The sequence below is a fragment of the Streptopelia decaocto genome, assembly GCF_964273445.1.
Source record: "Streptopelia decaocto genome assembly, chromosome: 3".
In the NCBI taxonomy this organism is placed as follows: Eukaryota; Metazoa; Chordata; class Aves; order Columbiformes; family Columbidae; genus Streptopelia; species Streptopelia decaocto.
In genome coordinates this window covers 43,801,237-43,825,761 of record NC_138656.1, presented here as the reverse complement: position 1 = coordinate 43,825,761, position 24,525 = coordinate 43,801,237, and positions in this window count along the sequence as shown.

Genomic DNA, 24,525 nt, shown 5'->3' with positions numbered 1-24,525 from the left:
CAATCTGAAACAATTAATTTTGTCACTCTGAAATTAAAACACGGATCGCGAATTTTCCTGGATTTTCAAATCAAAATATCTACTATATTTCCTTGATGCTTAGCTTACCTATTCTCTTAGCTTTTGCTGTTGGCAAGTGAGCTTATTGGGATATAATTACATTAGAGAATGATAGCAGAATGAGGTTGTTTCTTCGTCCAAGAACTTCAGAAGACTTCCAGCCACTTTGGGATCATACAGTAGGGTTGCTAAATGCACTTAGTTGGAGACACATATTAAAAGCTCTGTTATGCATCATAGGCTCATTTTTCAGATTGTTTTGTTCAATTGTAATAATGTGATGCATGTTATTTCATATAATACAAAATGTGTGAATGAATGACATTTTGTCTGGTTCTATAGGGGTTTTTCTGGGACAACACTTTCATTTTTCAGCTAAATGTTCCCAAATTCCTTCAATAGCATCCTGAATTACACTTATACTACTACTAGCAAAAATACCTCAACAGAAAACAAGTAAGAGCACAATATTGACAAAGTCTATACAAAACATATGGGAAGAGAAACAAGGAAAATAATCATGACCTCTTTATTTATCCCAGGCAAACTTTATGATATATGTTATTTTATCAGTGCCTCTGGGACAACTGCCAGCTTAGCCAATGAATAGAAAAAGCAAAGACTACTCCTTGAACATCACTGTGATAGCAGACTTTCTGTTTAGCAAGACATACAGGAGACTGGAAATCCCAAACGGGGATTTAGACAGAAAAACTGTTAAATCAAGGGCCTGATGCATCAATGTATTGCTCTTATTTCACACTGGATTACCTCTGTCAAGCTCAACAGATTTCTACAACCATAAAACCCAAATAAAAGTGTTTGTGAGTCAAGTGACCGAGACTGATACAATAAATAGTTTTTTGTTAAGGGTTTTTTTTTAATTATTTTTTCTTAGTTCATTTTAAGTCTTTCCAGACTCTTCTTCTGCCTCAAGGAAATACTCCTTTAGAACTTGATACTTCCCATAACATGTATGGCTTCCACAAGTACATGTTATGATAAAGGCAAAGTAAGGAGCCATATATTAAATACAGCAAGCATGTGCCAAATAGATGCACAGCAGTCAAGTCATCCTGCCTTGTAATGGGCATGAAGACTAAGAAAAAGATGCAAAATTACTGCCTGACTCAAACTCCACTGAAAGTAGTGAGTCAGGGAGCACAGAGGGACTCAATTCTTCTGCTGAGTTTAGAGTCTGATGCCTCACAAACACCATGATCACATTTACATGTAGAGCCTTATCTCTGCACTCTCTGCTGTGCAACACACAAAGGCTTGGGGAAGAAATGCTGCCAATCAACACAGGAAAGTGCCAGGCTATTTTAATCTAAGACTGAGTAGAGTGGGATAATGACTTCTTTGTCTCTGCTGGTGATGCTCCTGTTGATGCAAACTGACACCCTGTTGGCTTTCTTTGCCACAGCAGCAGCACACTGGTCATTCATATTGAGCTTGTTGTCCGCCAGGATCCCCAGGTCCCTTTCCACTGAGCTGCTCCCCAGCTGGGTAGATCCCAGCCTGTGCTGCACTCCTGGGTTTTGTTCTTCCAGGTACAAGACCTTACACTTGTCCTTGTTGAACTTCCTTGTTAGCCCACTCTTCCAGCCTATCCAGGTCTTCCTGCAGGGTGACTCTCTCTTCTAAAGTGTCCACTTCCCCACTCAGTTTAGTATAATTGGCAAACTTCATCAGGGTACGCTTGATTCCATCATCCAAATCACTTATGAAGATATTAAACAGCATTGGGCTCAATATTGATCCCTGTGGGAAGCCACTTGTGACAGGTTGCCAGTTTGAAAAGGAGCTATTCTGGGTGTGGCCTGCCAGTCAGTTCCCCATCCACCATGTGGACCACTTGTTTAGACTTTAACACATCCGTTTCTCTAGGGGAAGGCTGTGGGAAACAGTATCAAAAGCTTTGGAGAAACCTTGGATTTTTATAGCGGATAATCTAGTAAAGACAATCTCAGTAATCTCTGTACTTTTCCAACTCTGAATTAAGCCACTTAATTCAGATGAATTGAAATGAAAAACAGGGGATGGGGTTTATTTTAGTTCTATAGTTCTGTGGAGACAAGTGGTTCAGCTAGCATGTAAGCTACTGACTAAACATTTAAGTGAACCCTCTGGCAGGATTAGAAAAATCTCCAAGGAATGGTGTGACAAAAGTCACAGGGAAACAGAAATATACTGTGAAAAAGAAAACACCTCTAGAATAGTTGATATGGAAATTTTGAAGAACAGATTAAACACTTAGCAGAGAACACAGAAAAATAATTGATCCCCCCATGAACTGGGAAGATTGATTCAATGGCATGTTATAGACTTTCTAATACTTGATTAATTCCCATGAGAGCTCTCAATATACCATGAAGTTCTTCATAACCTTACAAATTCTTTGTCCTATGACTTCTACACAAACTATTATGTTCACCTTTTTTTAACTTATTTCAATGGGTTTCTTCTCTTTTTAAAGTGCCAGGCAGTAATTTCTGTAAATAACATAAAGAAACACAGCTTAGATCAAGTCCAAGTGATTAAAGCTGGGGTTTTTGTGTTTTGGTTTGGTTTGGTTTTGTTTGTTTGTCTGTTTGTTTAATAGGAACAGACTGGAAAAATAAATAATATACTCTGGACAGTAACTAATGTTTTTATTTAGTTAGGTAAACAAATGCAAGGGAACATACATTCAAAATATCTTACAATTTAAGATATGTAGGAAGACAAGTCATTAGAAATCCAAGTTATTTAACTCTACAGTGTGCTTCAACCCTTGTCTTTCTGCTGTTGAGAACTGCAAAGACTGTGAACTGCCTCTGGCTCCTATTCTAATTGCACTTGTACTAATGTAAATCCAAAATAACCACTCTGAAGTCAGTTTAAAACGCTGTAATTGAGAGCAGGATTAAAACTTTAAGGCCATTTTTAAAATAGGGATTAGGTCTCTCAAATATCAATTTTAATCAGATTAAAATCTGACTCTGAGGAATTTATACTACTGTCAGTTACATATTACAGTGACCTCAGTGGCATTCAGTGCCTGGGTATTTCAAAGAAAAAGGCCCAGTTTCTCTTAATACAAATTCTGACCTACTGATGCAGGTGTTTACAAAATAGGTTTTGGCCTTTGCCTGGCATCAGAAATACATGTTCATTTTTTTCTAAGTTTCTTAAAATTTGAGGTCCTAATGAATACACATAACTGTATTTTCCCCCTTACTGATACTGGACCAACACATGACAACTTTGAATATTCCTTCGAGTTTTTCAAGGAAAGCTCAGCATCTTAGCATTTTTCCTTAGCTGATACTTGGATGAACATACATTTCCTTTGCATTGTTTTTTTGTCTGTCTAATGAAACTTTTTGGCCATGCAGAGGTGTTCAGGCAGTAGAGCTAGATTATTCACTGCAAATGAATTATCAGATAAGGTGAGCCTTCTATACTTCGGTACAGAACTCACATCTGAAAAAAAAGGTTCATTATTTCCAAATATTCTTTGTAGTTTTGATGTGTTTATTTCAGTTAGCAGTATTTTTGGAATTCATTCGTTAGACCATAATTACTTATTATTTTCAGAGTACGGTGCTTACCTAGCGTTATTTCTTCCCCCTAATTAGATGCATGTATTATTTTGAATCAGGAATTAAAAGAAGGCAGATGGAGATCCATAAAAACTAACATACAACTGTAAAACTTTCTTGATAAAGTTCAACTTTAGAATGAAAACATTCTTAATAACCACTTTCATATTGAATCATCATTTTTGTTTTTGGTGCAGAATATTTGAAGCATTAGAAGTCTGAAGTGTTTCTTTGCACACCGACCTGTTGGCACATGGTCAGTCTGCTTTGTGCAGTTCACCTGTTTTGCATAGCTGATGGGGATGACTGACTGTGGCTGCCAAGGGAGCTGGGGTGACAGACCCAGGCGACTGAAGTGATGGGGGTGCAGCAGATGCCTCTGCTGACATGGGGGACCATGGGACAGAACCCACTGGTGAGCAGCATGACAGTGCTAAGCAGTATGATTGCAGGGCCAGAGGTGACCCAACTGCCTTCCATCTGATGTTACAAAACCTGTTCTGTTCTCTCCCTGCATACCGACATGGAAAGTCACCTGGACACATATGTCCACTCTTAAAATACAGATGTGCCATGGAAAGCTCCTGCTTTCTCTAACTGGTTTGTTGGTTGCTGACTGGCGCTTTGTGTTTGGCCAAAGGTAGCTATGGCCCCTCTTTAAAAATGGGCTATTTCCCTTGTATAACCCCCCACCTCTGAGCAGGGTGCCCCCTTTGGCTCTGCTACAGGTAACTGACTTTCTTCAGATACAATCATTTTTATGCTGTTGGGATTTTTCCATATTTTTAATGACATGAGTTTGGACAACAGATTTTTTTAGTATTACCTAGAGAATAAATCAAAATCGTTAAGAAAGCAGGAGGTAAAAAGTGAGGTAAAGTTTCTGGGACATCAAAATTACTTCAGCTAGTCTAAACTCTCTGTAGTTTTGAGTCACCCACCTACTGTGGGCAAAAAGAAATGGTTTCAAGTCCAGTAATTTCAATCAATTACATTCATCACCAATCGATATAAAGCTCAAATCACTGATTCCAGTATTGAGAAAAAAATGAAACCAATAAGCAAACACTTGTAGAAAACATTTCAGGTCCTCTTCAACACCTCTCTCCACCTTGATATCTTGAATCCCTGTGCTGCACGTTGCACAGTCTTCTCAGTTAGATGACTGTAATGCAGGAGATGGGGTTTCCTACTCAACTGCACACCTGTGGGTAAGACCCAGTTTCATTTGGAGACACCTACATCTCAGTGGCTACTTGCCTCCAGATATCCTAGATCCTATGGAGTCAGTGGAGACCTGTGGCAGAGGTTCAGAGAGCTGAACATAGGCATCTGAGTCACTGAAAGGCATTTCAGACCTCCATGTATGAAACATGACCTATAGACTTCTTTCCACAGGTGAGTCAAACTGGAATATCTAAAATGGCACAAGATGCAAAAGTGTGGGTAACGGAGCCCTGGTCCTTACAGGCAGCGATGCCAGCAGGTGACTCAGCTGACCAGCCTCTAAGGATCCAATTCAGCCAATTAAATGCAGGGATCCAGTCCAGTGGCATGTAAGACACTGAGGCACACAAGGCACAGGACCCATGGGGTACATGCACCCTTCTGGGATAGCCACTAGATGCTAAGTTGGGTACAACAGAGGATCTCAAATGATGCTAGATGTCTGTGCAGAATCAACTGAATAAATATTTAGATGTCTATTTTAGGATTAACTGAATAATTCCCTATGTCTGCTGCTTGTTTTGACTTGATTTCCAACAGCTATAACAGAAGCTTACAACAATGAACCATATGCAAGTATCTGCTTGGGAATGTGGTTGTGAAATCTCACCCTTGTTGCCTGTACATGCCTATGTGCATGTTGAATGGGCAAACTCTGACTACTCACACACCTAGTTAAACTGAAAACTAATTGGATATCAGTGTGACCTGCGGGCAGAAATCAGGAGGAGTGGAGGAGAGAGAATCTGAGAAATGCAGCACCGAGGAGAAGCAGATATATGTGACTGAGGAATCTTTGTCAAAAGAAATAAGAGATCTGAAGCCTAAATTAATCTAGAAAACAGCACTGGTGGTCAGAACACCCAAGAATCACAGAATGTTAGGGATTGGAAGGAACCTCAAAAGATCATCTAGTCCAATCCTCCTACTGGAGCAGGAACACCCCTGGATGAGGTTACACAGGAATGTGTCTAGGCGCGTTTTGAATGTCTCCAGAGAAGGAGACTCCACAACCTCCCTGGGCAGCCTGTTCTAGTGTTCTGTCACCCTCACTGAGAAGAAGTTTCTTCTCATATTTAAGTGGAACCTCTTGTGTTCCAGTTTGTACCCATTGCTCTTTGTCCTATCATTGGTTGTCACCGAGAAGCGCCTGGCTCCATCCTCATGACACTCACCTTTTACATATTTATAAACATGAATGAGGTCACCCCTCAGTCTCCTCCAAGCTAAAGAAACCCAGCTCCCTCAGCCTTTCCTCATAAAGGAGATGCTCCCCTCCCTTAATCATCTTCGTTGCCCCGTGTTAGACTCTCTCCAGCAGTTCCCTGTCCTTCTTGAACTGAGGGGCCCAGAACTGGACACAATATTTCAAATGCGATCTCACCAGGGCAGAGTAAAGTGGGAGGAGAACCTCTCTGGACCTACTAACCACCCCTCTTCTAATACACTCCAGGATGCCATTGGCCTTCCTGGCCACAAGGGCACAGTGCTGGCTCATGGTCATCCTGCTGTCCACCAGGACCCCCAGGGCCCTTTCCCCTACTCTGCTCTCTAATATGTATTTCCCCAACTTATACTGGAACCCGGGGTTGCTCCTGCCCAGGTGCAAGACTCTACACTTGCCCTTGTTATATTTCATTAAATTTTTCCCTGCTTAACTCTCCAGCCTGTCCAGGTCTCGCTGGATGGCAGCACAGCCTTCTGGCGTGTCAGCCACTCCTCCCAGCTTTGTGTCATCAGCAAACTTGCTGACAGTGCTGACACTCTATTTCCTCATCCAAGTCATTGATGAATATATTGAATAGTACTGGTCCCAGTACCAACTCGCGGGGCTCCACTAGATACAGGCCTCCAACTGGACTCCACACCATTGACCACAACTCTCTGTCTTCTTTCCTTCAGCTAGTTCACAGTCCACCTCACTACCCGATCATCCATACCACACTTCCTCAGTTTAGCAGCAAGGATGCTGTGGGAGACTGTGTCAAATGCTTTATTGAAATTAAGGTGGACCACATCCACTGCTTTGCCATCATCTATCTACCTCGTTATGTCATCATAAAAGGCCATGAGGTTGGTTAGGCATGAGTTCACCTTGGTGAAGTCATGTTGACTGCCCCTAATGACCTTCTTATCCTTGATATTCCTTGAGATGGCACCAAGGATAAGTTGTTCCATCATCTTTCCAGGGATAGAAGTGAGGCTGACCGATCTATAGTTACGTGGGTCCTCCTTCTTGCCCTTTTTGAAGATTGGAGTAACACTCCAGGAACTAAGAAAAAGTCTTAAAAGTGTAGGATATGAAGCTAGGTACTGTTGATAATAGAAAGATGTCCCACTTGTCATCCAAATTGTAGCACAGATATTGAAAAGTATGCATTGGTGAGTAACAGCAGAAGTGAAGAAAAATGTCATGGAGGAGTACTGTAATAATGCAAGAAATACGACTGAAAGAGATATGAAGAGAAAATGTGGGGGAAAAAGAATCTGTTTAAATCAAACTAAATTCAAAGAAGGACAGCTGAAATAGTTTTAGCAGAATGGCACTACAGGTGCTCTGGTGAATTCTTACAGTTAGAAATGTACAGAGATTGGAGTGTTATTAGAGAGAAATACTGTCGGATACTGTGGTGGTATACTATAGCATAGCATAGCATAGCATAGCATAGCATAGCATAGCATAGCATAGCATAGCATAGCATAGCATAGCATAGCATAGCATAGTCTAGTCTAACAAGATTACTGCTTTTTTTCAGTTTGGCCTTAGAGTGCATGTGACTCACAATTCTACATTGTTCCCAGATAATTCTAATATTATTGTTATATTAGCCTGCAATGTTGCTTGTAATTTGATTATATTTAGTCAGTCTCTGTAAGTGGATAGGTTAAATAAGGCCTCCAACTACATTTCTAAACACATTACTATTATTATTTCAAAATGGCAAACTTTGATAAATTAAGGGAAGTAAATGGTGAAGTGGATTTGATTTGCATTGGACTGGTGGTGAGCCCAAGGTCCCAAGTGTCAGAGAAGCAGAGCATTTCCTCAGTCGAAAGAACAAAATCTCTTTGAACCTTTAGCCACTAGTGATGGAAAGAAACCTGTATGGAAGGGCTTTTTAGGAATAGCTGCTGAGTATGAGGAAAAGGCAAGAGATGACAAATCAAAGACCCTTGAAAAAAATCAGAACTAAGAAGCATTTTTTTAAAATGCTTTAATAAAATATTTTTCTTATACTACATTCTTCTCAATTTTTAATTTCTTTGTTACCACTCTCCATGGCTTAAGTTCATTAAAAAAAAAAAAAAAAAAGAAAGAATAGAAGAATGCAGGGAGGCCATTTCTGAGAAGTGTTCTTTAGACAGCTCTTAACCCATACTTTCCTTTTGTCACGCTGCATACTAGAAAGTAAAAGTGAATAAATGGCACCAGCAAGCATCTGAGGAGCCCTGCAAAGTGGAAATGACATTTTCCCGAGGCACTACATAGCTGCCAGTATAAGCCTTTTCGTATCTCTCCCTGGACCCATCATGTGGTATGTGGTTCAGGCAGATGGGAACTGGAAGTGAGGAGTATCAGCTCCTGGGAACTCATTCCCATAGCAGAAGGATGACGAGAGCTGATGGTGAAAACAGTTGACTTTTTAAGGTGTTTTCTCTATGGTTCATGAAGATCTTCACAGAAACAGGTTTGCAAGGAGAACCCCAGATACATGAGATGAGCTTGGAGAACACCAAAATGTCCAAGCCCAGAATATATCTGCCCAGGGATCCACTGGCTTGAAGTCACTGTACCCCCCTGTGCCAGGCCAGGCATTATAGCCCATGCTGCACAGATTGTTACTGGTCACCAGCTCTGTCTCAATGTTTGCCAGAGTTTTTTAATGAGGGGAAGTGAGGAAAGGTAAAGTCTTCAGAGATGGAAGTTGAAAAATTCTTATTAGCACTTGCAGCCCTCTCTGTGTTTTGAGCTATCAGATTGTCTAGGAATCCCAGAGGGGCAGACGCTCTCTCCTGCTTTGTATTTGCACAACAATTAGCAGTGAGGATGAGCAGCTCCTATCTGGGACATTTGGGAATAAGACAATACAAATGAGACTATTAACTTTTCCTCAGACAAATGTATCATCCCTTTAGTGGCTATTGGAGTCTGAAGTGTACTTCAAATGAAAAAAATAAAAAACATTCCCCAAAAGCAAGAAACTGATTTTGCTTTAACAAAGCTCAAGGGTGATTTGTTTCCTTCACCTAATGGAAATCTCTCAGCTATATTGTCATTCCTTATCTTATTATGTGCTTTCCTCACTAATTATTACTATTCCTTCTCAGTTTGGACTTTAATCATAAAATATCAATTACAATGTCTGCATGTTTATTGGCTGGAATGGCTACCCGATCCAATAATTATCTGGAGTACTACACTGAATTCAAGCTCAAAGCTCTATCTTTTGAAAAGGAAAAAAATAATATGAAAACCTACCAATTCCCCTGACTGACCACAGGAGATAATTCCTTCATATCAGTTTTGATAATAAACTATGAAAACTGACTTCTGAATATCAATTAATGTGTTTTACAAAGCAATTCTCCTGTTTTGCTAATTTTTTTAAATGGTTATTTTTATTGAAAATATGAGGAACTATTAAAAAAGATAATTGCATAGCTTTCAGCATGGGACAAAGACAAGATGGAACATTTTTATTACTCAGATTTGAATATGTTCAATTCAGCTGTGTTCAATTCAGCTGTTTTACTGCTTCATCAAATGCAGCTTCCAGGGCCCAGCTACTGCCGCTGGGCTACACTGTCCAGGAAATGTCCAGATTCATATTCTGGGGATGAATGGCTAAAAGAGCTCCAGGGCAAGTTTATATTTTAAACAGCACTCTGGCTTCATTATATAAAACCACAGGGGTACAGCACCATTCACTTCAGAAGAGGTTTTTTTGCATTTGCTTTAGCAAAGAATATCATCCTTGCTGGCCAGGTTTTGCAGTGCTTGGAAGAAGTGTTTGCACCTCACAACTGCTGATTGCAATGGGACTGCTCTTGCAGTAAAACGTGATTCAGCATGAATAAGGGTGGCAGAAGCTACTCCTAAATGGAATGCATGGAGGGTTGGAGTCCTCCGTACAAACTTCAGAGCATTGCCTCTCCTCACTGACTCTATCTGTTTTCTGCCATGACACTAATAAGTGCGTTCAATTCCAACTAATTTACCAGCGGTGTTTTTGGTACAGTGTAACTGATACAATCAGAAATCTGTCAAGAGCAGGAAAAAAATGCAGGCACTGTCAAAACTGTGCTGGCCTGTGGATGGGTGGGGAAGTCTCTCACCCTTAGTGGATTTTCCTGTGGCAATGGCTCAATGTGCTTTCCTCTTCTCTCCTCTTTACCTCACACAAAGCATATTCATATATGCTTTACATCCAGCCTTTCTTTCCCAGAGTGTTTGTGCCCTGTGCCTCCAGTGAGAACTTGCCTGCAGTTCTTGCCTTCCCACTCTGAAGGGCACCTCCCTGCCCAGCCCATCTTTCCTCTCTTGCTGAGCTTTTTCTGTCTCACCAGTGAAGCTCTAGGTCTGTAACCAGTTGTGCTGGGAGACCTGTGATGAAGTGAGCTAGGCTCTGCATCTGTGATGCTCTACCCTAACGAAGCCTTTGATGTCATGCCATGATCCTTTCCACCCTTCATCTTCCTCTTCCGCCTCTGAGTACTTACTGTCTCATGACTTCTAACAGATGCCCTGGGGTGTCCTTTCACAGGCTCCCTGTGTACCTCTGCAGGCAGGAGCACAGCTGTGGCTTCTGGCCCCTCCTATTGAGGCTGGCTCCTCCACTGAGATCTTCAAACACCACCTGTGCTCCTGTGTCCTGACTTGGGATATGCCTTTGGCACTTCCTATAGAAGTCCCTAAATTCTGCTGGTCTATGAGCACAGAGGTGCCAAAGAGAAAAAAGAGGAAAGATGGACCTTCTGGATGATAAGGAAGAATAAAGAATCATGTTTACGTTTTGGGGAAAGAAATGAGTAGTTGGACTGAGAGTTGCAGAACAGGCAGGTTGGGAAGCTTATAGCATGGATACAAGTTTGACACCTCAAACTCTTACTCAACACTTCCAACATACACCAGCACTTCCTCTTGTTCTTGGGGTTCTGAATAAGACAAGTTTGTTAGTCAGTCTTCTGCAGCAGAACACAGAGAAACCACTTGGCGGGTTTGTTTTGCAGAATATTTGCAGCTGCTGCTTCAGCCAAGTATCAGTTTTAATAAATGATGTCCCCTGAAAACATTAGTATACAAGAAACTCAGTAATTTAGAGCCACACATGGTTGACAATGCACAGTGCTGATGCAAGAGAGGTTGGAGGAATATTCTCTTTAACAGTACAAATGCTTGGGTGTTGCAAGGCTGATGGTCACGTTGTCTAGCAGATTGTAGAGATGACAGACAGGTTGCTCAGCAAATAGCCATGCATGGATGGTGACATTTCACCAAGAAGTGAGATGACAAGTACAGGAGCCAACTTTTTCATTCTGTGTTTGTACATCTTCTAGTACAGTGAAATCTTGAGCTTTTTTCTGGGTGGCAAAGTGCTTCTGTGCTACAGATGAAAAACAAAAGCGCAGCAGGAGGACCTTATTGTAGGCTTTCCTATTAACTGGATGAGCACATAGAGGTGACAACGTACATCACAGATTGTACCACTACTTTTTGGGTGTCTTTAGCACAGGTGACACTTAATCCTTCTCAGTGCTTGTGTTCATCTTTAGGTGCCATGCTGTAAAGGAGGACACAAGACTCTGTTTGCCCCCAGTCACTCTGACACCATGCCAGTGTGAGCTGTCCCAGGGCTTGGCATGCTGCTGCTGCTGCTGTATTAGCTGCACCCAGATGAATGGGAGCACAGCAAATACCTCCACTCACAAATACTGAGCTGTATGTAGCACACAGCTGGAATCTGGTACTGTTACTGCTGTGCCCAGCTCAAGTGACAGATGTGAGAAATTTCTGTGCCTTGGCAAGTAACCGCCATTCTTATGACTGTTTGCAACATGCTGTTGATGATGAATAAATGAGCGCGGGTGCAAACATGCTTCTGAGTTCGTGACTGGACTGCACCCTTCGCAGACATGTTCCTGCCTGAAATGAGACACAGCCGTGACTGCAGCGTCTCCCTGTTGTTCTTGTCCGTCACACTCACTGTCTCAGTGTTTGCAGGTCATGGGAATAGCTGGATGAGTTACTGTGCCTTCTTAATGCAGCGTGTTCCAATCTGCATATTGTATTTTGTGATAACTAGTCACCTCACAGCTTTGTCCAGAGACAACTGTGATTTCTAATAGCTTCTACCAGCACTTCTACCCTTGACATTTCTTTCCCTTTTCACCCTTTGTGCTGCTTCTCTTTGTTCCAGTCACACCAGGTTCAATCTGTTTGCCCTCATCTGCACAGACACCTCAGCAGCCACAGACTTAAGTGTCTGAGTGTGATTATGCTTTGCCTTCTATTCTTGGGAACAGTATGAATGGCATCCAAATCCTCTGCTCCCCTGCAGCCTGACTTGTCTGACATCACCTACCCTTTCAAACCACAGTCACAGAAATAATTCGGTCATACAAGATAGAGCTGGAAGGGTCTCCAGACATCCCTGTACTATTCCTTGCTCCTTGAATAACCCTGTCAAAAAAAAGTTTGCGTCTGTTTGCCTGTGCATTATCCCCCAAAATCCTCATTATCTTCAAACATCTCTCTTCCTTTGCACATAACTGTGCCCACCTGCGATTTAGTTCATGTTCCCTTTGTCTTGCTTCTTCATCACTACAGTTTTGAGACTTGCCACCCTCATTCTGATGATATTTCCTCATCTGTGTTCTGCTGAAATGTGGCAAGTAGTTCAAAAAAGCTGCAGGGTACGATGCACCCAACCCAGAAAATCTGACATAAGACTTCCTGATACTGCTCCACAAACATGATTGCAAAACTAATTCTGAGGATTCACTTTTGTGGGTAAGAAAGTAATTAAGAGCATAAAGGAAAGTAAGAAATGTTGCACATGGTCAGAGCAACAGATCCTTTTGCTCAGCACGCAGGTTATGACAGGGGCACTGGGTGATGCTAGTTTAGAAGACCATATCAAACTGGCCACTTTCTGTGGTCTGTTCCTCTCATGCTCCACCAGTATTCAGTTTCCATGATCAGAGTGGAAAAAAAGTACTGGCTGTGAGGAGATCCATTTCCTGTAGGCAAAACACTGGGCTCTGGAATTTATTTGCTTTATAGCAGATGAGAAGTGCTCATCCATGACTACTTCCAAATTAAGGATGAGAGTGGCTTCCAACTAATCATACCTGCTCCACTGGGAATGCAGCACGGACTAGAGACAGACACATCACAGGCTCTCTTTCAGAAATAGACCTAACACTACCTTAAAACTACTTAAGATTTTTCATTCTTATAAGGCTACTCCACTGCTGTAGTTGTCATCAACTACTCTATTTCTTTCCCAAATTTTGACCAGCAGCAGGTTCATTTGTCACATGGTCTTACCTTGCTGGTGTTTCCCAGCCCAGCATAGGAAAGTTGTCCCCTTCCAGCTTGCACTTTGCAAACCAAGGCAGGCTCTTGAAGCCTTTGTCTTTTTCTCTGGATAATATGAATTATTCTGCCCTTTCGTCCAGTAAAGACTTTTCTCTGGGGTAAGTCATAATATATTCCTGCCTGGAATGTTTTCCAAATTAGGCTGAATTCCATTATGCCAGAGTTTAAGGGCTAGATGAAGATGACAAACTCATTTTACACAGGCTGTATCAAGAAGTCTCCAGACAAATGATTTTCTGTTACTAATGACTTTGTTTAGATGTGAATTATCAAGCTGTTTGTCTCTACTAAACAAAAGTAATTAGATTTTTAGGACACATCAAAATGGGTGATTAAAGAGTGAGGAATTGAGTGTTAAAAAAAATGTACCGAACAGCAGAAAACTCAGTCTCATGAGGATAACCTTACCTTGGGTGGAAGTCTTGTGCAAACCATGGGGGATTTTCTCATTTGTTTTTCTTATGCTGCAGCTGCATTCAGCTCTATGCAAAAAACAATGTGACCTGCTCCCCAAGGCCCATCCCTTTGCAAGCTTCACCTTCTCCACCACTTCTCAATCCAACAGAGGACCAAAGCCATGGGGGTGGGTTCAGCTTTACATGGTCATAACCAACCTATGGAAATTTTTTTTCAAAAGTTTTCAGTTTCAAGGATCAGATTTTGGCTAACGTTCACTAATATTGTCAACCTAGAAATCTAATCTCACATTTTGGGGTAAGCACGTTCTCAGTGCAAGGGGTTGGCTGAAGAGAACAGAAGAAGTGCATGTCTTGGGGATTTTTTGATCATTTTTCTGTGGAACATCCGAGTGCTGCAGAGTCTGGAGTTTAGCACTGTGGGAACCCCACTTCAGCAAGGCTGTGATGGGATGACTACGGAGGGAGAAGAAAAAACAAAAACCAGGAGTGGTACTTTCAGAGGGAGAAAAAATACCTCTTCTGAAAAATTTTCTGCACAAATATCGGCAAGCACTGTCCTCATAAATTAAAGCTCCTTTGTTTCCGACAAGTGGATGTTTACATAAAGGTTCATAGCTACACAAAAGCATACCACAGCTGGCTTTATCTGTGTGTGATAATATAACATGAAAGCAAAAAAGAAAGTTTAATTTTCTTTAAACACAAGGTATCTACTCCTGGAAGGTATCTGTCAGCACTTTTCTAAACCTGTATTTCCAAACAAGCAAGAAAGCTCATTGGTCAAAAAAGACTTAACACTGCTCTCAAAGTTGCAATGCCTGAAGTCTGGTTTTTTTGTTGTTGTTTTGTTTTGTTTTGTTTTTGTTTGGTTTTGGGTTGTTTGTTGGTTTGGGTTGGGTTTTTTGGGGTTTGCTTTGTTTTTTATTTCACATGGACATGTGAGTATGGTGTGGACAAGGTTTTTCTAGGAAAATATTTGTGTCAACATTTAGTACACAATCTCTCTTTTCTGCATCCATTTTCCACTATGATACACCTCATGCAACAGATCCATGAGATAAACTTTGACTCTTTTCTTGAACAGCAATTGTTAGTTTCATTTTATGGGAACTCACTCACCTGAGAGTTTTCCAAGACCAATATAATCAGTCATCTGGGTATAGCGTTTCAAAATTAAGGCACACCTGCATTTGCTGATTTCATCTAAAGAAAGCTAACTACCTATTAGCACTCCACCCACCTCCATTTTAGGCATATTTATTCCCATCCTCATTTTCTTGTGCAGTTTATCCAAGCTTTAGGATACTACATTTGTCTTTGGTCCGTATGTGTAAGAAAAGTTGGTCACTTTTCAAGAGTTATGATACAAATTAAGATTCTTTCAAAAATTATAGGTTAAGAGTGTTTTAATGCCTGACCTGGAGGAATCAGCTGGGAAGTGGAAGTGTGAATTCTGCAAACTTACCATTTACTGTCCATTACTGGGGAGCAGCCAAGAGTGAGCAGGGAACACAACACAAGTTCTCTGAACCTAGGAGCCTAGCAGCTTCCCGGGAAGCCCTGATTTCACATACATGCATGCACACCTGCACATGTATATATGTATATGTATGTATACGTATGTCTCTGTTAGAGAGAGAGGACAGGATTGAGGGGTGGGAGAAGGGCAGAACTTCATGGGGAAAGGGAACTTTGGGGAGAGGAAGGGAAACTTCACCCTTCCTAAACAGTCACGCCCTTCAAATGCCTCACAAAACTGGGGATTTTATCCCCACTTCTGGACTCTTCATGCACTGGGGAGATTAAAAAACCCAACTCTAACAGAGTGATATTCAATCTCTGTTAAAGGAGGTAATTATCAGATTAATGTCTACATAAGGAATACGTTATTGCTTTTTAATAGTAATGGTGTGGCAATTCTAATTACTTATGTAGATCTTACAGCACTTACTATTTTTGAGCAGAACAATTAGTTTAATTACACATTTTTTCCAAAGCGGCTGAGCACTCGTCTGGGTCTAAATGTGCACAAAGGTTAAAGTATCTCAGCTGTTCTCTCTGAAGAGAAACACCATACCCCATGGGGACCAGTGCAGCCCCAATGAGCTCATCAGCTGCTCCACCCAAAAACTGGCTGCAAAGCCCAAAAGCAAGGAGCTGCTTCTGAGCTCTCCGTGTAAAACACAGGGAGTGAGGGCGACAGAAAGGAAATGCTGTGTGGGAGCAGATGAGCTCAGTCCAGAGGCACAGCATCTAATCGTGGTGGTGATGATGGATTTGACTGCTCTTGGAAACGTACTAGAACAGCAATATGTCATAGAGGTGGCAGGAAAGCCCTTGTGTGCAAGCATGGAAATAAGTCAAAATGACTCTGGGGATTTTTATGGCTAACAGATTTGTAATGGAAATGGGCAGGGATTTGCTGTGCTTTTGTAAGGCAGTGGTAACCCTCCTGAACCTGAAGAATGGTAAGAGGTAGGGTAGGGGTAGATGCCATTCTGAGGTTTCTTTTGCTAAAGGCAGAGATGACCAAAAGGGACCTCCATGACGGGAGAAGATAGGCCTTTTGGGCTATGCTTCTGCAGCAAACATGAAGAATGGAATAAAGAAATGGAATAATTAAGTCACTCAGAATGACAGTTCCTCATCTGGTTCAGTTTAAAAGCCAAGGAGGAAGGATGTGAAGGTCTGAGGTAGTAGAAAGCCCTGGGAGCGAGGTATGGGATGTGTAGCTGGATGATGGCTTCAGGAGCAAGGCTGGGCTGCCATGTCAGCACAACACAAGCTTTCCAACAAGATGTCCCACAAGTTTCAGAGACCAAGGAAGAGTATTTCTCGTTTGTTCTCTGCTGCTCACATTTTACAGTCAGTGTTCATAACTTCACAGCTTGCAGGACTTAATCAAAGATTTTAATTCCCATACTCCATGGCAGTAAGGGCATATTTTTTGAGAGCCCATGTTTTATTTTGCCAGTTCTGTGGCAAATGTTGAACATGTGGCAGGGTAATGGAATTGTGTAATTAGTTCTGAAGACTGCAGTCACCTCATGATGGGGGAGAAAGGAGCTTGTGCATTGACCTTCCATGTCTGCAGTTGCTTAACCTCATTGATCTCTCTGGAGGCTGCAAGAAACTTGCTGGAAAAATACAACAACTGTAGACACAGGCAAAGAAGCTGGAGAGCAGGTACAAAGACCTGCCTATCCTGCATTCATTGTGAATAAGTGTCATTCATAGATGCCTGCAGACTTTCCCACAAGCCTTAAGCTTGCATGAATGTATCTTATCAGAAGATCTGAGAAAGAAACAGGGTGTGTCTGTTCATTCATATCAGTGGCAACCACAGTAACAAAGCAAACATGATGTGCAGTGTGCAACAGTGCCTGTTTGGAGGTGCGCTGTTAGATGTGAACATACAGGGTGTGCTGCAGCCACCCAGAACTCTGCTGTGCAAAGCTCTCACTTCACAGCTCATAGTTCCAAGAAAAGCAGTCTGAGGAAGTAACCCAGCCTTTCCACACTGGTGCGCTCAGAGGTCCTGTGGGTGGCTTTCCACATGAAGGCCCTGTTGCTGCTTCCATTACCAACGCTCTGCTTTGTAACAGCAGCATGAAATGAGTCTTCCTATACCATGCACATCCCTTCCCCCATTCTGCGCTGAGGTTACCCACTTCTCTATCCATGCCCCTGCTCTGAGCTAGGGCTCCTACCCCCTTCCTGCATGCCCTTTCTGAGCCAACTTTGTTTGTCACTGCTGGTTTATTTTTCTACCAAAACAGCTGCTTAGTTCTGAATAATGATGAGTGAATGTCAGTGTAAGGAGGGTCGCCTTTCTGGGGTTTTGCTTGGCTGGGGAGTCCCCACATGTGGTCACTTTGCTCAGCCAGGCAGGCATCAGTTGCTTCCAAATCAGCATGGCAAGGGGGTCCCCACAATTCAAGCAGAAAGGCACAAACGAGGAAGAAAACAGGAAGACCTCAACACTTCAAAAGCCTGAGCAGGCTTTTGGAGAGATGAGGACACAGGAGTGAGGGCAGCTCTTCACTGCTTGGGCATGCATCTGTCATTTCCCAGTCCCTGTCAGTTTATTTGCTTTCTCAGCATATCTGGTATGCAGCAGTCAAGAAGTCATTCTGCAGAGGTGCCATCATCCTGTCATGCTCTGCAACATATCACCAAAACCACCAGCTTTCCGCCATGTTGGGACCCTGTCAGACCTCAACATCTCCTCTAGCATGCCTTGGACTCCCAGCTGCAGAAAGGATCTGTGAACGCCATCTTCTGCCTCACCCTCTCACTCTCATTTACTCAGTCCCACCCTCCAGGGCTGAACTGGGTGAGAGGGAGAGTACCTGGATGGTAGTTCCCTGAAAAGGGTAGTCTGCAAGCTTTCAGAGAGGGCACAAATCTTTTATGCTGGATCACTGTATTCAGAGATGAAAGATGCCTGAACATGACCCAAGAAGAGACCAAAGGGCAAACAATGATCCTGTTACCCATGTTCATGGTAGAGCAAGTCTCATGGGGCTGGTGGTCTTCTGCTGCTCTTCCTGTACCCTCTGCAATGAAGGAGTCACACTCCAATCCAGAAGTTTCTTCAGCTAAAGTATTTCTCTTAGTTATTAAGCCACTTGTTTGTTTTGTGGGTTGCAGCAGCAGAGCAGTGACAAGACCTCATTGTGGACACCGAGGAGACAGGCTGAATGAAGCCAAAGGTTCACAGACCTCCAGGGACTTGTCTGAATGTGGATGGAGCACATGATTCCCTTGCAAGCAAACAGCAACAAAAATTGCTGCTATGCACGAGCTTTGCTGCCTTCCTGGGGCACCACAGCTGGGAGCAGAGCGTTGTACTTGCTTTGCAGTCAGTTGCTTCTGTTAGTAAACCTGCTGCAAGAGAAACCCTTCACGAGGCTTTTTTTGGAACAAGACTGCATTCCTACCTTCTGTGTTATTAATATATCAGTTAAGATTACTTATAATATTTTTCATGTCTGTAACATGTTCTATCTGAGGAATCTCAGAACATTTTGCAAACATTAGTTAATTAGACTTACAGCACCGCTGTTTACTAGCTAATTGTTGGCCTTGTTTTTAAAGATTAGTTTACACCTGCTCTAGATGCTCCATCTCCCACATCCAGAAGAACCCATGTCAGTACATGTGCAGCAGATGGACATGGTATTAAAATGCCCAGGCTGCCCAAATCACTTGTCTGCACTGTGGCATCAGATTACACACTTCAGAAAAACAATCTTGTCCTAGAACTGAGATGCTTGGATAATCAGAGTACTACATGTGTTGTAACAGCTGGCTTAAAAAAAAAGTGAATGAGTTCGTGGCTAAATTCAGACGGAGGTTGTGCTGGATGGAAAGGGGTTTCACTTTTTGGAACTTATAAACTTTTTTTCCAGGGACCTGTGTTGCCTAAATTTAAACAATTTTCTTTCTTCTGTTGACCTGCTAGTATTGGGAATTTTAAACTCTTTTTTCCAAGGAATAGTAATTTGACAAGGTTGTATTCATCCCTATCTGTTAACTGTGTTTCTTTGTAAGCATGTTATTTTTTTCAGACGTCTCTGTTCCTCTTGTTTGTGTTTGCAGACCCTCTGTTTATATACTTATATAGACATTGTGATTCCTCTGACACAATTACAAAGAACAGTCTAGTTTCTTTTATTTTCAGTATGTTCCTTTGTTAGTGTTCACTGTCCAAATTCAACACCAAAATGTTTTTTCAAGAAACATGTGAAGACTGTCAGTATTATCATATTTGGTTCTTGATTGCTCAAACTTTATAGTGATACCTTAAAGGCAATTCCTCTTGCGGTCCTGGGTTTTATTTTCTTCCCCGTTCCTTTTGTGCATTTCTGTGCTGAATCAACATAATGCCAGACAATCTGAAAAAAAAAAAAAAAACCAAAAAACCCACAATAAAAAAAAACACACACACACACAAAAAAAACAAAATAAAAGAAAATTAAAACAGAAAACAATCTATGGAATGATAAATAAATCTGCCACATATAATCTGAGACTAGCCTTTAAAAAAAGCATTACCAGCATCTGATGCAGAAGGAAAAAAGAATATTGCTGCTGTTGCTATTGCTGTGGAAACTATTTCTTGCTGTTTCTACTTATCTAGAGCTTATCTAGGTTTTGCTGATGCCCCACTCCAGACAATTTCTCTAAGTGAAAAAAGCCAACTAGTTTTTACATCCCCCACTGTTTCTCAGGAAAATATCAAGTCTCTTCCCCTCTTCCATCGAACTCGAGACCCACTGTTTCTGAACAGCAAGTATTGCTAAAATTGATTTGCTTTAAATGAGAAAGTCCTAGCATAGGAGGAACCGACATGCCACAGAAGGGCCACAAAGTTCAGCTGTATTGAAATTGTGATTACTTTACTTTTTTTACATCCTTAGAAACAGTTGGAGCAGTAGCGAGAGGGTTTGTCCTCTTACCCAAGCTCAGCAATACAATATCCCACAACAGCAGTAGGGTAATAGAAGTGCTGTGATGAATTGATGGGTTCATTAGTCTACAATCAAATAAGACTTCGTAAAGAATAGACCTCACAGCAGCCAAATGCCGTTGCTTTAATTGCAGCAGGTGCTCAGTGCCAGGGCCTGTATTAAAAGAAAAATTAAATGTTTCACTGGAACAAAAAATCCCTAGAATCAAGTAGACTACAAGAACAAAGAACAAGTTGCCAAGAGAGAAAAGAAAGAAGAGGGATCACATTAACTACCATGCTCATTTTCAGCTTTGCAAACTGGAGCTGTATACCTGAAAGCTGAGTATGTTGTCTGTTCTCTGGCCTCCATTGCAATAATATCCAAGTATATGCAATCTGAGATGTGCTTGTCCTCACAGCACCTCTGTGAGGCCAGGGAAGCTCTCTTACCAACTTTTCTGGGCAGAGAAATAACATCTCGAGGTGCAAGTGTGTTCAGGCTCTTCATCTCTGCTGGGCTGAGCAGGGACCTACCGTGCAAGGGATTGGGTGGGAAGGTGCGGGAAGGGACAGGATGGAGCCCAGTCCCACTGGGTCCCTCCTGCACCTTGGCACAACACATCACCCATTTGCAGGCACTGTTGTTTTGGGAGCAGAACATGAAAATGAAAATGTGCTGTCATGCTTCCATTCCTTCAGAGATTTCAATTCTCTCTGCTGGTGTTCTCCTTCACCAGCTGTTCATGGCAGGCTGAGAATTAGGCTGGGGTTTTAGTGAGCTGCACCCTTTTCCTGCCTCTACATCTAGGCCTCTGTCCTCACCTCCAGAAGCCAGTTTACATCACGGCTCCCTTTGCATCAGGAGCATACACAGCGAGACCCTCACCTCAGCAAGCTGCAGCTGTAACACGGACTTGAGAGAACTCTAACAGCAAAATATACACCTTTCCTCACTTGGTGTAGGTGAAGGATGTGTCTCCTGGAGGTGTTCAGCCCCAGATCCCCACCAGTGTGTTGGAATTATATAAACCAAGTGGGAGAAGAGGGCATCACAAGCACCAAGCTACAAGTAAGGGAGAAAATAGTAGTATCAGGTACTTGGGTTTGTGGTCTACAATACATGTAAATTATGATTAGAGAGGAGATTTTTCTAGCATTTGGGACATTCTAGCATTCTGTTCTCAGTTACTCAGTTTTTCCTCTGCTGAGGTTCTAGGGTGCCTGAATGCTGGCGTGGCTGGACTCAAATGGACAAACCTAGCCCCAATTTTAATTAGTCCCCATGCCACTTATTTCAACAGAGCTTACATAGTTTATACAAGAGTTGATTATTTCCTATTACACAGTCAAGTTCCCAAAGAAATATACTGCAAAACCATACTTAGAAAAGTTAAAGGGAACAGGCCAACAGCAAGTGTCCTTGGAGATGTCCCTTGCCAACTAAAATGAGGCTGAGTACAGTGCCTTAAATATAAATGCAAGAGAGGATATTAATATAAATAAGAGCAAACCTGTTTAAAAAAGACCATCACAGTATCACAGTATCACAGTATGTTTGGGATTGGAAGGGACCTCAAAAGATCATCTAGTCCAATCCCCCTGCTGGAGCAGGAACACCTAGGTGAGGTCGCACAGGAACATGTCCAGGCGGGTTTTGAATGTCTCCAGAGAAGGAGACTCCACAACTTCCCTGGGCAGCCTGTTCCAGTGCTCTGTCACCCTCACTGAGAAGTTTCTTCTCAAATTTAAGTGGAACCTCTTGTGTTCCAGCTTGATCCCATTACCCCTTGTCCTATCATTGTTTGCCACCGAGAAGAGCCTGGCTCCATCCCCATGGCACTCACCCTTTATATATTTATAAACATTAATAAGGTCCCCCCTTAGTCTCCTCTTCTCCAAACTAAAGAGACCCAGCTCCCTCAGCCTTTCTTCATAAGGGAGGTGCTCCACTCCCTTAATCATCTTTGTCGCCCTACGCTGGACCCTCTCCAGCAGTTCCCTGTCCTGCTTGAACTGAGGGGCCCAGAACTGGACACAATATTCCAGATGTGGTCTCACCAGGGTGGAGTAGAGGGGAAGGAGGACCTCTCTCGATCTACTAACCACCCCCCTTCTAATACACCCCAGGATGCCATTGGCCTTCCTGGCCACAAGGGCACAGTGCTGGCTCATGGTCATCCTGTTGTCCACCAGGACCCCCAGGTCCCTTTCCCCTACACTGCTCTCTAATATGTAATCTCCCAACCTATACTGGAACCTGGGGTTGTTCCTGCCCAGATGCAGGACTCTACACTTTCCCATGTTAAATTTCATTAGGTTATTCCCCACCCAACTCTCCAACCATGATAAATATGCATATCTGTTAAGGTAACTACATACATATGCTTTTTGTGCTTGCCTTTACATACGTGTGGCAACACTAGCATGTTTATATAGAAAGAGATATATAAGTATATATTTATATATGAACAACATTACGGTGTTTAAGTGTGAGTTTCTTTACATGTATTTGTATATATCCATATATAAACACACATACGCAGTGTGTGAGATTGTGAGACTTATGAAGATGCCTGTTCCTTTGGTCATGATAATCTACATAGTGGACCTGCACACTGAGAATATTTTTGTAAGATTTAAGTTTTTCATAATTCAGAGATCAGCATCTGTTCAGTTTACCATAAGCTGGCAATTTATCATAATAAAAGTGGAAATGAGCTGCTTACAACTGATCTCTGTCTCCTCATGCAGTACGTCTACGTGTCAAACTCTTGTACCTCTTAGATTTGCCAATTGTCCATGCCATCTACTTGTCTGTGGGCACCCATGCTCTTCTCAGGGATCTGCAGTTCGGCTGTCTTAGCAAGGAGGCTCCACTGGATGCACATCTGCTGTCACAAGTGAAAAAGGCATTCTGGGCATTACAAAGTGTCCCAATGAAACATCAGAAGACCCTGACTCACCTGGTTTTGTAGCCTTTACTAGTGTTAGTATTATAGATCTATTTTCATCTTTGGCTTCATATGACTGAAGAACGGAAGAGCTAGACTATTTTACTGCTGTGCAAAGATAAAAGGAGAACAAAGGTGATAATTCAGGCAGAGAGGACTTACTCTTTTCTCTGCTACAGGCTCTCTTTTTCATCTTCATCTTACACCAGCATTTTTGAAATGTGGCTACTGGTCCCTGGTACTGAATATAGGACAACTCATTTCAGTATTCAGGTTTGAACAACTATCTTTGGCAGCCTGGTCTGAATAGTTTATCCTTAACACTCAGTTCTGCTTCTAATGTTAAGAAGGCTTTACATACACCATAAAAGACAAGAGACAGTTTCAATAAGAGATGCTTTTCACACACAGAATAACTGCTATCAGCAACTACTGTATTACTTTATATGCACTGTGCATACACCAAATATTATCCACTGCAAATTCCATTTTAGTGAGACTGCTGTGGGCAATTGTTCCTTTGTGCAAAGTGTCCTGGGAGAGCCCAGCTATAGCTCACTATTGTCTCTTTCTTCCATTGTCACTGGAGTTCATTTTGTACTTCCTTGAGCTGCCAGCTCCGTACCACTATTGGTCCAATACTGATAGGCCAGAGAGGAAAAAAAGACTTGGGACGAGCTTGACTTTTTGTAGCATCCTACTGCATTTTATCAGTTCATTGTTAACAATAGCTGAAGGCAAGGCCTAATGATACACTGTTGTTAGGAAGCACAAGTCTGAATGTGTGAGGGAGAATATAATAAAACAGAAATAAAAATAGGGACAATAATACGAATGTTTTATCTGCTATGAATCTGTTAAAAGATAATGGGTTGTTATTGGGCAGCCTAATGAGAATGAATAAAATATGTATGTCATATAAATAGAGGGAATAACTGCAAGATGTACTAACAGGGGCTGGGGGTCTGGATCAGGAAGTAGCTTCTGTTTGACTTTATAAGAAAATACTGTTACATGGTTTGCTTTTTGCATGGCTGACAGGAATTCTTTTCAGGAGCCCTGTATTAACCGCAAAGCCTCTGCCAGCAGCTGGACGTGGGTCAAAGGTAACTAGGATTTGCAGGACTGTGGCTGGAGAGCTCACAGGCTTTTTAGCATTCAGCAATAGAAATGAAGAGAAGGAGAACCCTGGATACTGACAGCTAGAATGAGAAAGTGGGAA